Below are 7,343 nucleotides of genomic sequence, written 5' to 3'. Positions count from 1 at the left end.
ATTTCAACTTTGTAATACTAAAGCGCAATTTAGAATGACGAGCAAGACTTAGTCAATTAAAAAATACCCTTGTATTCCATACACAAGCTATACCATAGATTGATATTTTAAAAGCTGGAGTAATAACCCAAGTAATATGAAGTGTAAAAGTTGGTCAAGGTCATAATATTGAATTGTTCTGCAAATGTAAACTGCCTTCCAAGTAATCACTTTCAGATAGTTTTTTTCAGGCCACATGTTAACAGCTCTTCAGCTGCTTCCAACCTCTACCTAGGCCAGAATAAAAGAGTCTGAGATTGGTACGCTTCTTCCTATTGTATTAACCAAAAATGTCATTTGATTTAAAGATTACAGAGTCTTCTTCTTGAAGTTTTTTGTTTTTAACTCTATACTGCTCTCTAATAGAAGAAACTGGTTTTAGCTATTACTACTGTTGCTTACCCATTTCCCAATTATATAATTAGACATCATAAAGTCCTTCATTATTCCATTAACATCTTTCTATAGCTATAGTTTGGGGAGTAGATATTTTTGATGACTAGAAAAGTATATTACTTTTCTTAAAAAGGAAATAAAATTACATAAATACCGTAACACAATTTAAGCCTTTATAAACATTCTTCAAAATAGAATGATTGAATGATAGAAATAGACTGATACTTTATAAGAGGATTTGACTCTGTTTTTAATTTAACTTGCATAGTCAAGGCAGCAGCATAGCCTGAAAAGATGGAAGCTTTTCTTTTGATACAAATTTTCTTATTTTTAATTTTTGTTGTTCAAGAATCTTAGATTCACTCTTGGACACCAACATGAGGTTTTTGAAACTGAAAAATCATGCGGAGAAATGCTCAAAGATCTCATCCAGAATAAAACAGAGTCCTCCATTCCATGCGAATCCCTGCAACAGCTGCAAAGAGAGCAGCAAGCCAACCTAGTGAGAGGAAAGGGAAAGTATTACCCACAGCCCAGGATTACACAAAAAATGGAAAGGGACCTAAAGCCGACAACTAGGGAAGGAACCCGAGTGGCGGAGCTCCCGGCCTCCCGTGCACTACAGCAGCCCCGGCTGGGCCTGGAGAGCTCCTTGGCAGAGCCCTGGAACCAGTTGTCAACCAGCGAGTCTCCCACTCTGAGCTGGGTGGTGGCTGACAGTAAACTGCCCTGCAGACAGCGTGCTCCCCTAGAGAAGGCAACAAAGCCAGGGAGGTGAATGAGGACAGCTAAGCAACTGCTCAGCGTGTGCACATCAACCACACACTAAAACGACACCTCCTGGGATGGGGTAGGCCACCATCACAGATCTAATTCTCAGAAAGAAGCTATTTTAAGGGTGCTGAGTAGACCCAGCTGAGATTTCTCAGCCCTCCCAACACAGCAGCTCAAACACTCGGCAGTGAAAAATCAGATTGTTTCCATACCCCAAATTTAAAGAAATTGCTGCCTCCTAGATAAAGTTCTTATATGTAATAAAGGCGCAGGATTACAGAGAAAAGTATTCTCTTAAAAGAGATAATATTACCTCCCTATCTTCAGAATCTCCTCCTTCCAAAAGCCAGTACAGTGGCTCCTTTATGGACTGTAGATTCTTAAAGAGAAAAACAGCAAGAGTTAGCTTCATCTTTCCTACCACTTCCTTCCTTCATTGAATTACAATTTAATTACCTATACTTCAATTGGTTTTATTCCTGAATGATATATTTCTCAAAAAGCATACCCTAACCATTTCCACCAGAGAACATTTAATATAACCTTCTCAATTATCAACCATAATCTATTATTGTTGAAAAGGAGATGCTTTTCTTCATCTTTTCAAAAGTAGGGAACTCCCTTCCACACACCTATTTTATATAAAATTAGAATTAGTTTTAATATATTTGAATACCATTAATATATAAGTAATAAATATGAATCTTAATAAATTTTGTTGAATAACAGATATAAAATCCAACTAATTTGCCTATATGTTTAGATTTTTCTATATTCATTCTTAGGAAGGAAACAAAAAATCTAATCCTTCATCTTTTAAATTCAACAAGTTTATAAGTGGTTAAAAAAACAAAACCAAAACCAAAAACTAAGCTTAAAAACAAACAAAGAGGAATTAGATCGTTCACTGTATAACATTTTCTTTGTATCTGTGTGTTTCCTAAGTCACTGTAATACTTCAGCTCTTGGTCATACATGAAAACCTATAAGGCTCAATCAGTTATAGAAGAACACAAAGGTGCTATTTAAAAACAATTAGATATTACTTCATTTAATATTGAGAATCACTTTAATGTCTGTGAAAGTATTCAGAGAGAAGCACTGATTCTATAGCAGACTGTACTCAAGTTGCCTTCTGTAGAATTAGCCTCTTTTTCTTTTGGTCCTTATACCATCTTTTTTACTTAAGAAAATATTCCCTATTGCTGAATCCAGTACTTTGCCCTCCCCACTAGACAACACAAATATTCTGCACAATTTTTTTTTCTTATAGCTTTTCTCATCTGCTGTGTTCAGCAGCCCCTATTCTGATGAGAAGTGACAAGTTTTGTGCACACCTGTATGTCCTTTGTCATTAAGAGAGTTTAGTACCTGTGACTAGAGCTGATACTCCCGTTATATTTATTCAAAAAAGAACCGGGGTAATGAAAATAATAAAAAGCTGTAATTCGAAATAAATATTTCCTTCAAATAATAATTCTATCTTTATAACACATCTTAACCTCAGTCTTGATTTTTATGAAAAGCACTGAGTTCATAAATTTCACTATCCAAAGATACCATTAAAAAATAAATCATTCAGTATATTTCCATGAAGCAAAATGTTCCTACTTATTAATACATTGGTAAAATTGTAATAAAGGCCTCAAGTGATGTTGTTTCCATTCTGTACTGAGACTGTCCCTATTACCAATATAAATACTTTGGTAAAACAAACACTGATGCTATTTTGGGTTTACTCCCAAATATACAAGCACAAATGTGCAGACACTCACTTACAGATGAGCGTGGGATGCTCAAGGACAGATTTCAGTCAACACTTGGAGGAACCCCATAGTTCAGAAGTGAACTTAGCTGAAAACATCCAAACGTATTACGGAAGCATCATACTCATAACCTGCACAGAAATAAAAATGATTCTGTTTAAGGAAATATATAATTCTGGTTAAATACTTCTGAGATATTAGATATGAATGTCTAATCTAATTTTTGCCACGGTATCACTTTATATTACTGCAAATAAACAAGTAAAGACTGTATCAAGGTGTGGAATATCATTAACCTGAGAAAAGGCTAGAAAAATGGATTACATAAAAGATAACTGCAGGAGAAAATTATATTCTCTTCTCCTGAACAAATGTTAAGTGCATCCTTACCAATAAAGATTTAAACCTTAACTACATTTGTATATACTGGTTTTCAATTTTGAAGCATCTAAGTTAATTTACCACGCTAAATTGGTACTTAGTTATACTCCAGCTATAAAAATACTACAGATTTATGCAGAAGTCAAGTCATGAGTACCACACTCCAGAGTAGTGCTATGAAAGCAAACCAGAGTCATTACTGAACAAAAATAATAATAATTCCAAGGTTTTTACATCTTTTCAGAGTTGTATCAGCTGCTATTCTATTAAGGACAATTATTCTCTATAAAAACAGCTAACATTTATACCAAAAAGATGTTAAAACTACAGGAGTCAACACAATGTAGACACTGAAGGGAAATATGTAAAGATAGTGAGGTAGTACCACACAAAACAGGCTCTGCTATCTCAGAGTTAAGACGTTATTCCAAAATACAATACTGTTTTCATAATCTATTTTAAAAAACATGTTTAATTCACTCAGGATCACATGATCTCACTTACTTGCACATTAGCAACTGAAAAACACTGAAAATTTCCCCAAGATTTCTATACTGTAAAAATATATAATTATACATTAATACATTAATAATTACTTGGCATTATTTATTAACCCAAATGACAGGTAATTAGCTCATATTCCGATTTCATTTCTTTTAACATAGCATATCATACTTGAAAATAATAGATGGATAATAACACTGGGATGCTGATACTGGCTACCAGAAAAAAAAATTTTGATAGGGGAGTTGGGGGATAACTAAAGCAATTATCTCAAAAGTAATGCTCCTGTTTTCGTTTCAGCAAACAAGTCTAAATAAATCATTCTTTGATTTTAGTTTCCCATATAATGCCAGGCAGCTAATTATCCCTGGTGTCACGAATAAGCTGTGACTGTATACCTGGCCTCTCCGATCATAACGCCTATGGCCTCCTCCACTTTCATTTCCTTTTTCCACAATGAGTTTTAATATTAAAGAAAAACACTCACACATCTTACATACACAGTGATGGACAGCCAGCTTCCAGGAAATCATGAGCTACAAAGAGAAGGGGGACATCTTAATGCAATACTTATGTTGAAGGGTATTAGGTGCTGGGTAAGCCAAGGGGTAATATAATCAACAGCATCCGTCTTGCTATTGTTTTGGCATTCAGAGATTTGAAGTAAAGGACAGTAATATTATTTTAGTGGTCATCCAAGTTATGATTCAGATCCTTAAACTAATAAGAGTCTAAATGCACTATTTTCACTTGCTCATCAATTCGAATTTACAGAACCACATTTTGAAAGAAATAAAACAGTTTTCTTCTGTGTCTGGAAATAAAACAAGGCATTCCATAAACAATGTAGCTAAGTACTTGAGAAGAAAAAAGAAAATGTTTTAGATCATGAAAACATCCTAAGAGACTTTTCAAAAAAAAAATGAAGGGACATAAATTTCTTATATATTTACCCTTTCATTACATTCCTGTTTCTGCACATTAAGCATGCCTTCCTCTACATTTTTTTTTCTGAATACTAATAAACATTTGCTTAATAACATACTAGCTATTCATGCTTTCCTTTCTAAATCAGAAACCATTATTCCACAAAGATGGAGCACAAAGAAAGCCAACAGAGGCATTGCCAAAAAAGCCACAAGTAGTATCAATACATGCCAGAACACTTAACATTGAACTATCATTTCTCTCAAACTTCTGCTGCCAAAGTGCTCACAAAATCTGGAACTCAAAGACAGATTTCTAGTGCAATTAAATTCTCCAGAAGCAAAACTGTACAAAAATATGCCGCCCTTCTTATGTCACCATTTTATAGACAACATTTTCTCAGGATCTTAATTAAGATAACGATGCACACCTGTGTCAACATTCTCTGGCAAGACAGCCTTATCAATCATAATCCTTTAAGTACACTCCAAAACAGCAAAGCGATATGACAGAAGCAATCTGTTGCCTTTCCTAGCCTCAGTGTTGTGTCTCTCCCACAAGAATGATGAGATCTTTAAAATACAGCAGATCTACTTTTATAAGTCTTTAAAGTTTTTACTGTAAACAGTTATTACACTAAATAAACAGGAATAACCTCTTTTGCACTTGATTTAAACAATGACAACTGTACAGCCCAAACTCTAAGAGCAAGCTCTACACCATGTCTTAGCAATACAATTGGGTCTGTTATTTTAAAGCTCTAAATTTTAAGAGTAATGCGTAACAGGATCCGTGCAGACATGACAAACCAATAAACCCTTAGGAAGTTTTAAAATTAGAATGTTTTAAAGTCTTTCATTAAAATCAAGGCATGCCTAGCCCTAACCTAAGTGCAAATGTTCAGAAAGATACAAATGCACTAGTAAGCGGAAAAGAAAGAGAGTCGTCTTGGTAACCTGGAACCAGAGGGAGTTAGTTCCTGCCTGCCAGGGGGAGAAAGCTTCAGTGACAGGAGATGAGTTAAACTACTGCTAAAAGTAAGCAGGCTCCCAAACTGGAAAGCTGATGAATAAAAGGGGGAAAGGAGGGAGGGGAGAGAAAGGAATGCATCCAAGGCTAAAAGTTAAAACCTCGGGTTTACCAGCAAAAACGGAAAGCTTTCACATGAAAACGGAGAAAACCCGCCAGATGCTATCTGAATCCCGCCTGCCTGCTAATCATCAGCTCTTCCCTCTCGCATATTAACACGAGTCTATCTCAGACGCCGGGCGGCGGTGGCCAGCCGAGCAGCAGAGCCATCAATGTGCAAATAAAGCAGAAAATAGAGACATCCTTAAGAAATGAGTCTCAAATTTGACGCAGAGCGGAGGTGACAACCACAGCAACAGAACCATAAATTCTAAACGCTTCAATATCTTTCAGGATTCTCTCCAAGTCCTTGACACCAAAAAGAAGACAGTATTAGAAAACCAGGGGGTGGTGGGGGGAAGGAGTTGTAAGTATGGTGTGTGTGTGTTTTGGGAGGGGAGGGTTGCCCAGAGTGGCAGGATGATGTAATGAGGATGTCTGTGTTGACAGACTCAGATTCTCGATGTCACAAACCTCCAGGGCTCCATTTCTGAGATCAGCATCCTGGACCAGAGCCGAGAGGGTGAAGCCGCCGCGCGTGGATGGAGGGGACCACGCCTACGCCCGCCCGCTGGGGGGACCGTCACACCACGAGAATCCCGCCCAACGTTCACGCGGCCCATGCCTACCGAGAGCCCCGAGGGGCGCAGGGCACCACCGCGTCCATCCCGTCCACGGGCGGACGTGGACGCGGCTCGAGAGGCAGGAAGCCCGGCCGAGACGGGGAGGGTACGCGGTGGCAGGGTGGACACGGGGCTCACCTCTCCTCCGCGGCGCGGGAGCGTGAGCCGCGGACGCTCCCTCGTGGCTGGCGCGAGCCCCCGGCGGGCGGCGCGCGCGGGCCGCTACCGACCGTTAGCGCGAGAGGCTGCGGCGGCGGCGGCGGCGGGCGGAGCTGGGGGCGGGCGCTGGGGAGCTGAAGGGCCGCAAGAGCAGGAGCTACGCGAGCAGGGCGGGGACGCTCCTGGGCATTCCCTGCGATCACCCCGGCCTAGCCCGAGCCCCGGAGGACACTGCTCTGAGAGGCCGCCAGCGGTCGGCTCCGCGCGCTCGGGGCTGCTCGGCCTCGCCTCAGTCGCGGCCGGTTCGCTGCCACCTCAGCTGGGCTGTGCCCGCCACCGCAGCCGCCGGCTTCCCGTCTCCATGACAATAGGGCGCCGACGCCCCGCCCCGCCCCGCCCCCTCGGCGCCTAGACTCGGAGGGAAGCGGGCTCACGTCGCCGAGGGGCGGAGCCTATGGAGGCCAGCGTCCAATTAGAGGTGAAGGCAGGAGGGATGGGGCCGGGTGATTTCAGAAGTTGTAGGAGAATATCCGCCTGAGGGGCGGAGCCTGGGAGAACTGATGGGGAGGAGTCTGTGCGCGTGCGTGAAGTCGCGCTGCAGAGAGTGCGGGTGTGCCGAGTAGGCTTGTGTGCCAGACGTGGCTGG

The 7,343-nt window shown here is 40.6% G+C and overlaps 1 long non-coding RNA gene across 1 annotated transcript; it reads right to left on the bottom strand.

The window, feature by feature from the left end:
* Positions 1-660: 660 nt before the first annotated feature.
* LOC145515861 (uncharacterized) lies at positions 661-7,066 on the bottom strand. The gene is made up of 4 exons (XR_014061074.1): positions 6,677-7,066; positions 2,989-3,106; positions 1,523-1,588; positions 661-934 (listed from the first exon to the last, which is right to left on the bottom strand). It is a non-coding gene; the product is annotated as an uncharacterized LOC145515861 (long non-coding RNA).
* Between the last annotated feature and the right edge of the window lie 277 nt (positions 7,067-7,343).

Source organism: Giraffa tippelskirchi, chromosome 7 (genome assembly GCF_054371585.1).
Source record: "Giraffa tippelskirchi isolate mGirTip1 chromosome 7, T2T-mGirTip1v1.2.pri, whole genome shotgun sequence".
NCBI lineage: Eukaryota > Metazoa > Chordata > Mammalia > Artiodactyla > Giraffidae > Giraffa > Giraffa tippelskirchi.
This window is presented reverse-complemented; position numbering and strand designations above follow the sequence as displayed.